Consider the following 10,000-nt stretch of genomic DNA (forward strand, 5'->3'; position numbering starts at 1 on the left):
TGAGTGATCACTGACGAGGAAGCAAAGGCAGACTTATTATAGTATTATAATAATAAATAACAATAATGATAATTATGGTAATAACGATAATAAGAATATTAATTATAATAATTATGATAATAGTGATGATGATAATAATAATAATAATAATAATAATAATAATAATAATAATAATAATAATAATAATAATAACAACAAAAATAATGATTGTAATAATGTTAATGATAATAATGATGACGATGATAACAATATCATTAATGATAATAATGATGATGACGATAATAATAACAATAATAACAATAATGATAATAATAATAGTATTTACAATAATGATAATAATAATAATGGTGATAAAAATAATAACAATAATAATTATAATAATAACTGCGTAATAGTAATAATAATAACTGCGTAATAATAATAATAATAATAACTGCGTAATAATACTAATACTAATACTACTACTAATAATAATGATAATAATGATAATAATAATAATAATAATAATAATAATAATAATAATAATAATAATAATAATAATAATAATAAAAACAAAAATAATAATGCCAGTCATTCATCCACCCCAGAGTTGTTCTCTTGCGTACTGATGTTAAATATAGGGAAATTAAAAAATCAAAGCTATTTACACCTTTAATATTAGCAAACCCAGAGAACAATAGGCAGTAACATGAGGCTTCTGTAAATTAGACATTTCATAATATAAATGATAAAACTCTCTATAGTGTTTACAGAGGGGAGGTAAAAGGTAGGTACTCAGAGGAACAGCTACACGGATGGAGAAATGACAGTACTAATGACAGTACATCGCACGCATATTCTAGATTTTTCTGTCACTGATTGTATGAATATTCGATGTCTATAAGCAATTCATGGTTTAGTTTGCACATACAAGCTGCTGTTTGTGATGTGTTGAGACATTTGAACCTGCCGCCGTTTTCTAGAGCAGTTAACCTCCCTGTTTATTCTATCAGTTTCTTGATGGTGTGGAATGTATCTAATTTATGCAAAACGTTGGTTATGGCATCTTATGATTTATATTTAGTTTCAGTTCTTTCTATTTTCCAAAAAAGGAAAACATAATGAGTAATCCGATTTAATGTGCTATATGTATATTTATTCTCCTACAGTTCTAACTGGTACGCCGCGAGCCTGGAGGTGACAGTAATTATCTGCCCTGCGTTCCGTTGAGCACTTCGTAGTGCTACGAAGCGCACAATTTCACGGGAACGGCCTGTACTGTATTTGTTGTGGGGGATGTCCGAAGCCAGGGGTCCGGTTTCAATTCATGTCTAGTCTATTTTTTGTGTGGCGCACAAACGCTATGGTCGTAGGTGATGCGCCTAGCAGACGACGCGTACATTGTTTACAAACACAGCTAATGTAGAATGCCAAGGAATATTGTTCGGTATGGATGCTGTCATATGGACTTTTAAGATCAACTGAAACCTAATGGGTACTTCTTGACTGGTATTTGAGTACTGACTTGTAAGCATAGTTGCTGGACTATTAATGGAAATATATATAAAGATATATAATGATATATAAAGATAAAAAGATTACTGTTTTAAATACTAGCATAATTAAAAGCCATAGTAAATGAGTTTACACACAAAATTTGAAACACGAAGAGCTCGTTTTGGTCAATGTTTACATTCGAGTCTCTCCGTAGCGATATAGACCGTTCCATTCTAGCGTATTCTTTGTAGCGCACTAAAATAATCCGTATTTTCCAACGGAACGCAAAGCAGCTGGCAATACTTGTGCAGTACGTAGCCTTCCGTAAGTGGAGAAGTCGGTCTCTAATGATGACTGATTGGTTGAGATAATTTTACAAATATCTACAACAGGAAAGCGATCCGATTGAGGATATTATTTCAAAATGTTATAAGTATTCAAATTACAAAGCTTAAGGAACAGGTGTCGGAAAAAAGAAATCAGATTTGAAAACCGTCCGCAACAATGCTTGGTACCCACAGTGTAATGAATGAGACGCTAATGCAATTACTTGGATGAAACAGAATTATTTATGGTGATTGTCATTTGAAATTTGGTTGTTAGCGATAATGTGTGTGTGTGTGTGTGTGTGCGTGTGTGCGTGCGTGCGTGCGTGCGTGCGTGCGTGCGTGCGTGCGTGCGAGCGAGCGAGCGAGCGTGCGTGCGTGCGTGCGGCGGGCGCACGTGTATTTTATATAAATCAATATATATATACACATGTACATTTAGTATATATATATATATACTATACATATAAATGTATGTATGTATGTATGCATGTATGTAAACACACATACGTGTGTGTGTGTGTCTGTCTAAAATCTCGAATATGAATGCAATTCCATTACTGATTTTCCTATTCGTTTAAAGGTTTCCTCTACCTTCCCGACCTGGTCGCCATTGCAATGTTTTCATTATTCAATATGTTTGTATTTTTGTAATTAAAAATAGTCAAGCATTCAAATTGGTCAATTCAATGTTTTTTTTTTTTTATTAGATGTATATGTTTGAATTTACTATTACATATTTCATAAGACAAAAAAGACGTCATAGATATTGGAGTTTGGTGTTCCTAAAATTCATATTTCAAGGAGTTTGAGAAGTCACAATGTTTTCCCCTTCTTTTTAAATACTAAACCAGTCTTTGAAGCCATTGGTGCTTGTTCAGTAATATTAATGAATAACCACTCGGTCGTTAAGGGTGTTCCTTCTTTCTCCATATTTCACACGAGTGAGTGAGTGAGTGAGTGAGTGAGTGAGTGAGTGAGTGAGTGAGTGAGTGAGTGAGTGAGTGAGTGAGTGAGTGAGTGAGTGAGTGAGTGAGTGAGTGAGTGAGTGAGTGAGTGAGTGAGTGAGTGAGTGAGTGAGTGAGTGAGTGAGTGAGTTACTGCAGGCAGTGATCGAGAAAAAGGGTGGATAGACCAGATACCAAAATAGAAATGCATCTATTTAACTCTTTTCTTTCCTTTCCTGAATCTCGACCTTGGATATGCTTAAATAACAGTGCTCCTTAATGCTATCCTTAATGACCTGTTGGAAATTTCTGACTTCATTTTCTCCTCTGCAAACCTTGAAGGAGATCACGCCTTACATTTTGCATTTACAAATTTAACGAAAACTCTTATATATATCTTTACAAACGTGTTTTTGTCAATGATTTATTTGAGATTAATCGTTGGCTTCGGAGCTCGACTACCGTGATTGTGCTGAAGCTGCCAGTTACACCAGTTCAAATTCCTCTTTTTTTAACGGAAAACATAAGATACTTCATACGTCCATTTGTCCCATTTTTTTCCAACCCTGATAACAATTTTAATGGGTGCTATTAGTTGCCATTGAAAATATTAGCGAAATACCAGGAGCCAATCACAGATTTCATTGCGGACAAGAGTATTATATTCACAGAATACTGGATACTACGCATGTATTGCTAGAGAGAAAAATGCAGTTCACGCACCATATGTACAATTCTCCACAGTTGGAACTGTGGGGAACTGTACAAGTCTGACAGCGTTTCATGCCATAATATAGTCTATTGTTCATCTTTCCTTGAGGATAAAACACACACACAAACAAAAATCCTGATGTGTACAGCTGCGTCTGTGATTAAACCTTACGGGCATGAGAAATGTTTATTCGTGTGGGTGTGTATCCATATGTGTGCGGGTGTTCATGATTACACGTATATACGTAGTCAAATACATGAACACAGACAACATAGCAACACAGTGTCTCTGCAGCTGCCAGCGCTTGCCAGTTTTGTCAACCCGCTGACTTTCGACAGTTCCTTGCGTGTCGCCGTGCGCTGCATGCTTGATGCAAAGGCTGGGAGCGGCTGCACTTCCTGCCGACGTCTCTGCTGTCGAGGCGTTTGAAACGCTAATGCAGGCGTCGACATCATGCCTCGGTGCGGGCGGCCTCGTCCGTATGCCGTTGGTTGGTAGTTGCTACAATACGTAAATATCCATCTCATACACACAGACACACACACATACATATATATACATATATATATATATATATATATATATATATATATATTTATTTATATATACATATTACATATATATACACATACATATACATGTGTGTGTGTGTGTTTATGTGTGTATGTGTGTATGTATGTATGTATATATATATATATATATATATATATATATATATACATATTACACACATATATGTGTGTGTGTGTAGTTATATATAAATATATAGATATATGCTATGTATGATATATGTAATATACAATATATAGCATATATACATGTATACAGTGTGTGTGTGTGTATTTATAGACATATATATATATATATATATATATATATATATATATATATGCATGTACGTAATATATGTATACTGTATATATTTATATGTGTTTATGTGTGGTTGTGTGCTCGTGTGTCTGGTAACATTCTATAAACGACCTTGAAATCACATCGGCATAGATCCCTTCTTTGGAGACTACAGCGCATAACAAATAGTGAGCCCTTGAAGTAGTTCCGTTAGAACGCTCGCACTACACCGTAAAGAGGTTTGGTCCGAGAGAAATGGTGACTGAAGAATTATCGTATGATTTTAGGGATGTAGTTAAAACGAACACACACACGCGTACACAGGCACACACACACGGACACACGGACACATATGCAAATATATATATATACATATATATAAACAGTAACAATAATAATTATAATAAAATTATATCCCTACGAAGACAATAAGATTAAGAGGAACTGCGCGAAAGAACGAAACAAATGTTTTAAAAAATAAAAATCATGAAAAGCCGAAAAAAATTGAAATCCATCCGTGCGAAAAAGAATGTAGTGATAAGATGAAGGATGTAAAAATAACAAAAAAAAAAGTTAATGAATGGGAGAGGTGAAAAAATGTCGATTAGCAAGAATTAACACTGCAGGTAAATGGGTTTCGCAGAATAACTTAAATGTATATTTTTAAAAGATACACAACAGAATACGAAGGGAAAAAAATACCTAAAAAGGCCAACGCAATGAACTGAGATGGAAGAAGAAGAGGAGGATAAAAGGAGGAACTGAGTGAAAGAGGAAGTGAAAAGAACCGAGAAAGAGGAAGGAGAATAAAAAACGAGACAAAAGAAGAGCGGCAAAAGAAGGGCACAAGAATGGTGTACGAGAAAGGCAGGCAAAGGAGGGTGGTTATACCGGTAGATGTATGGTAGAAAGCTCATGGGAAGGAGGAATGCAGTCGGGTCACAATGGCGGTTGGAAAAAAGTGGAACTGAAGCCTTTAAAATCATATGAATACACCCTACCTAGAACTTACAATTAAAGCATCAAATGTAGATAAAATATTAAGAGCTGAGAAGACGGAAGAGCCAGAATAAAAAGAGTGAGAAAGAGACAGGAGGCTGGAAAGGAGGGTGCAAGGAAGGGCGCAGACCACCGTGGGCGGAGTGACCAGCGCCCGATGACCAAATTCAGTGAGGTTGCTGGATGGAGGCAACACCACCGGGGTATTTTTGTTTTTATTCGTCGTTTTGGGGCAATATCCTCGTGAACTCTCCAGCCACTTCACGCACCGAGAGTCGAGCTATGGGTTTGCTCACGATGCATGTTAAATGCGACGGGTTTGGCTGAATTCGGGTCTTGTATTACAAACATTCTTCCACAGGATTGCCCAGCAGACGACGAAGATGTGTTATATATGTACCTCCTTCACCCGAGTTTGAACACCTGACCATGTATAGTTCTTAATGATATTTGTATTCCAGTACTCAATATCATTCTTATTCCATGTAACCATTTGCTTATTAGATAGGTCTATGAGCCACAATCGAAACAAAAACGTATATAATAGCAACGATATGAAAACCTGGAGGAATTCTCGAGACGGGGGTACAAATATAACGCACACGCGCCGTGATACCTGTACGCGGAGGGCGCAGACGAGTAGACAGGTAATATCAAACGTCAGTGTCGCTGGTGCTAGCATGGTGGAAGGTGAACTTTACGGTGATTGTGTGTGTACATTTATAAGTGATTGTACCGGTGAACTAAATGCTGTAGTTCCTGGATGTTCATAGTATTCTAACGCATTGACTAGACAGTAGAAGCTAGATTGCGTGTTAGAAGTTCAATAGAAGAAGTTCTACTGACGGTGATTGTGTTTTGACCCAGGGGTTCACGGCTATAATCCCCGTGGTTTTGTTAAGGTGAGTTAACACACTAAGAGATGAAAACCTCCCAAGGATTTTCTCATATAATTACATTTCCGTGTGAGAAATACCCGTTTCCTATCATCGTTACGGGCGTAGTAAGATTAACTGTATTGGTAAAGGATCTTAAATCTATTCCAGCAACTACTCTTTAAATATGATTCCCAGATAATATCTCACCAACGATCATTCATCATAGACAAACACATACAAACCTGAATGAGGAAAAAGCAAGAACACATTTCAAAAACCGTTCAATCAAAATCAGGCAAGACACCCCACCCCCCCTCCCACCACAAGACTTCCTAGTAAAGGGATAAGGAAGAAGATGCAAACTATTAATTCATAATGATAACCATAATGATAGTCGTGATACGCCATCCTGCGCCCAGGCCATCGGAGCGAGACTGACGAAGGCTCTGAAGGACTGTGCTCTGCTGTGATGCTGTGGTTCCAACGTCTGCTCTGACACTATGATTTCTTTACTGTAGTTTCCTGTTTTGTTTGGGATGTTTTAGTTCTCTGATGTGTTCCTCAATCTTCCTGTGGTGCTGTGGTGTTCAATCTTGTCGTGGCCCTCCACTTCTGCTGTGATGCTGCGACTCCCTGTCCTGTTGGGATGCTGTGATTCCCCTTAATCTGCTCTGTTGACTCCTCCCTTTGCATATTGATGTTTTCCGGGATGATACGCTGATGCGGTTGCTTACCGTTGTGTGATGCTATAGCCGTGGCCTCTTGTATAGTGCTATTGTTTCCCAGTGATGAACTATGGTGTAACGGGACACTACCTGAGGGGAGTTTTGTGGCACGGCCTAAAGGGCGTAGGGATGATGTAGCCCCTGCATTTAATAACGTTTTGTACAGTTATGAAAACTTATGGTGCTTTTAGACGAGATGTACTGCCTTCACGCTGTATATAACTTGTGACTTACGCCGGTTTGTCTTTTCTGAGTGACACATCTGCCACCATACGGTATATAGTGTCTTCCCTCTCATAAAAGCCTGTCATTGGAAGATGGGATTGTCACCGCGATGGAGAAAGAATGCCTTTATGGCAGTTTTCACGCAGCAGTTTTGTGCCGTAGTGCGAACCTTTGACTGTAACTTAATACAATTGGAAAACTTTATTGAACAACGGTAACTCTTTGATTGTTATATAATAGGATGTTTATATGGATGTGTTTCCACGTACATAAACACACAGACAGACATACATATACACGCACACACACAAACACACGCACACACACACACACACGCACACACACACACACACACACGCACACACACACACACATACACACACACACACACACACACACACACACACACACACACACACACACACACACACACACACACACACACACACACACACATACACACACACACATATATATATATATATATATATATATATATATATATGTATATATATATATGTGTGTATATATGTGTATATATATATAGAGAGAGAGTGAGAGAGAGAGAGAAAGAGAGAGAGAGAGAGAGAGAGAGAGAGAGAGAGAGAGAGAGAGAGAGAGAGAGACAGAGAGAGAGAGAGAGAGGACAGACAGAGAGAGAGACGGGGATAGAGAAAGAAAGAAACAATTAGACAGTCGGAGAAACACCGATAGAAATAGACAGACAGAGAAAAAGGAAGGAAGTACAGACCAACAGCCGTATATGAAAACACACAATGCCTTTCTCAACATAAAACACACGGATATATCGCACTTGTAACTGGCCCGTCGCACACGCTAAGAGGGCTCGTCTTCCCTTCAGGCAAAATCGCATTCTTAAGAAATTTAGGCCAAAGTCGGGACGGACCAGAATGCAGCACCCGTGTCATAATTCATGCGTATGTGTTTATCAGGTTATCACACTGCCTTTTACTGGGGGTGGGGGGGGGGGGGTTAGACAAGAACTCCCTTGCCCGTTTTCGTAAGGAGAAATTTCATGCATGTTCCTGTTTTTATTTATTTTCACTTCGCATTCCCTTTTTTTAGGTTTCGTCTTTGTTTGTTGTTTCTCCCGTCTTCTTCAGGGGAGAGACACATAGGGCAAGACATAGAAGAAAAAAGGAAAATGTGTTTAGTGTATCACCCACAGCAGTGACACAGGCAGTGACCGGCTACTAGGCTGCGGTCATGTGCAGGCAGTGAACCGTCATGAGGCCGGGGGTTATGGCGTGACCGACACTAAGGCCACGAACAGGAGATGCATATTTTGATTTGTATTTCTTATTGAAAGCGTAATCCAGGAATGCTTCACACTTAGCACTGGCATTCACAAGCACGATTGCATTTGGGTTCTCATCAGTTACCGCCAAAAAGGTGTATGAAAACAGTTATGTTGTTCCCTCCAGTACCGCATGCAACGTTATCATTTGTACGCGTGCAGTGCTTGGTTCGCCTAAAACTTATAACTGTAGGGTCACTTGCAAAACATTCACACAGCTCAATGGACACCTTCAACACAAACATCTGTAGTTGAGGTCACCACTATTTGCATCCAGGACCGGGTGTATGACCTCTGACCAGCCACAGCGTCAGAGGAGTTGAGGGTCACGGGGTCACGCATTGCAAGTGTTGAGTGGGCGTGCAACCGTCCCTTTGGCCACACGCTGACGATAAGGCGTAATGTGGGATCCGTGTTGACCACCGGAGAGGGTGATAAAGGCTGATAAGGCTGACGCTCCGGGAATGACATGGCTGACGGTCTGAGAAGGCGAAGGTGATCTAGGGACCCGACCGTGAAATTTATTCAGGTATTTCCTTGATTTTTTTTTTTTTTTTTTTATCATATCTCTTTTGTTCTTATTTCATTCACGTAAGCGAACGTGTCGAGTCGTAAAACCGAGGTCAGGGCCAGGCACTGTCGCTGTCTGATGTCAGGCTCTTGGCTTAGGCTTCCTTGCGTGACGTCAGCTGCGAGTTTTCTCCGTCGCAATATATTATAACTGGCAGTCAGCTAAGGGCGTTGCCAGCTAAGCCATACACACCTCCGTCAGCGCCTTTAATACTGTTTCTCACCTAACTCAACATTGGCGCGGTGAGATGACTCCCGACACGCATCTGCAAGCGAGATCTTAAGTTTACTCTCAAGATGACGACTTCGAGGAACAGCACGCAAGGCGTTGGCTCGTGATCTCGGTCGGTGGAAGGAAAGCGAGAGTTCTACAGGCCGTTTCTCCGGCGTGCGTGATGGCTAATCTAACACACACATCGTTTGATAACACGATTGACACTACTAAGAGTGATGATAACACGAGTATGGATAACACAATAGTACCGCATGCTGATAGAAGTTAAGGTTAACACGACCAATAGATACGCAAATAATAACACAGGCAATGATATCATGAGCAGTATTAACACGAGTAATAACGACTTAAGTAAGAATAACACGACGAATGATAACACGAGTGGATAATAATGACTCTGGTAATGATAACAGCGCATACCGGGTTTCTCACACCACCGGCAAACCGGGAGGTGGTGCACGAACAACCCGGATGTACAACCATACATCCGTTCTTTTGACTTATCCGTTATGTTAACAGGAGCATCCCCGTCCACTCTCCCGCCTTCCTTGTCTAACTGCCGACGCGTATGGTGACCGCTCAGTGACTGTATAACTGGGGAATATGGTGAACATGCAGGGATTTTTTTTAGCTATTTTTTGTATTGCTTTTGTTATACATTTGATGGCATTTGGGTGGTTTTCAAATTATATTGTTTTTTATGTTGTCATGTTTCCATTGGTTGCTTATTTTAATGATGG

General features: G+C 39.3%; 1 protein-coding gene across 6 annotated transcripts in view; it reads left to right on the top strand.

Annotated features, from left to right (window-relative positions):
• The first annotated feature begins 5,966 nt into the window (after positions 1-5,966).
• The window catches only part of LOC125046219 (ras-associated and pleckstrin homology domains-containing protein 1-like), a 164,076-nt gene continuing 160,042 nt past the window's right edge, over positions 5,967-10,000 (top strand). For 4 of the 6 annotated variants that reach the window (XM_047643942.1, XM_047643945.1, XM_047643944.1 and 1 more), the window contains exon 1: positions 5,967-6,211. The gene's annotated coding sequence lies outside the window, so the exon portion shown is untranslated. The remainder of the gene's footprint in view (positions 6,212-10,000) is intronic. The other 2 variants (XM_047643946.1, XM_047643947.1) reach the window with 1 other exon arrangement.

Source organism: Penaeus chinensis, chromosome 38 (assembly GCF_019202785.1).
Source record: "Penaeus chinensis breed Huanghai No. 1 chromosome 38, ASM1920278v2, whole genome shotgun sequence".
In the NCBI taxonomy this organism is placed as follows: Eukaryota; Metazoa; Arthropoda; class Malacostraca; order Decapoda; family Penaeidae; genus Penaeus; species Penaeus chinensis.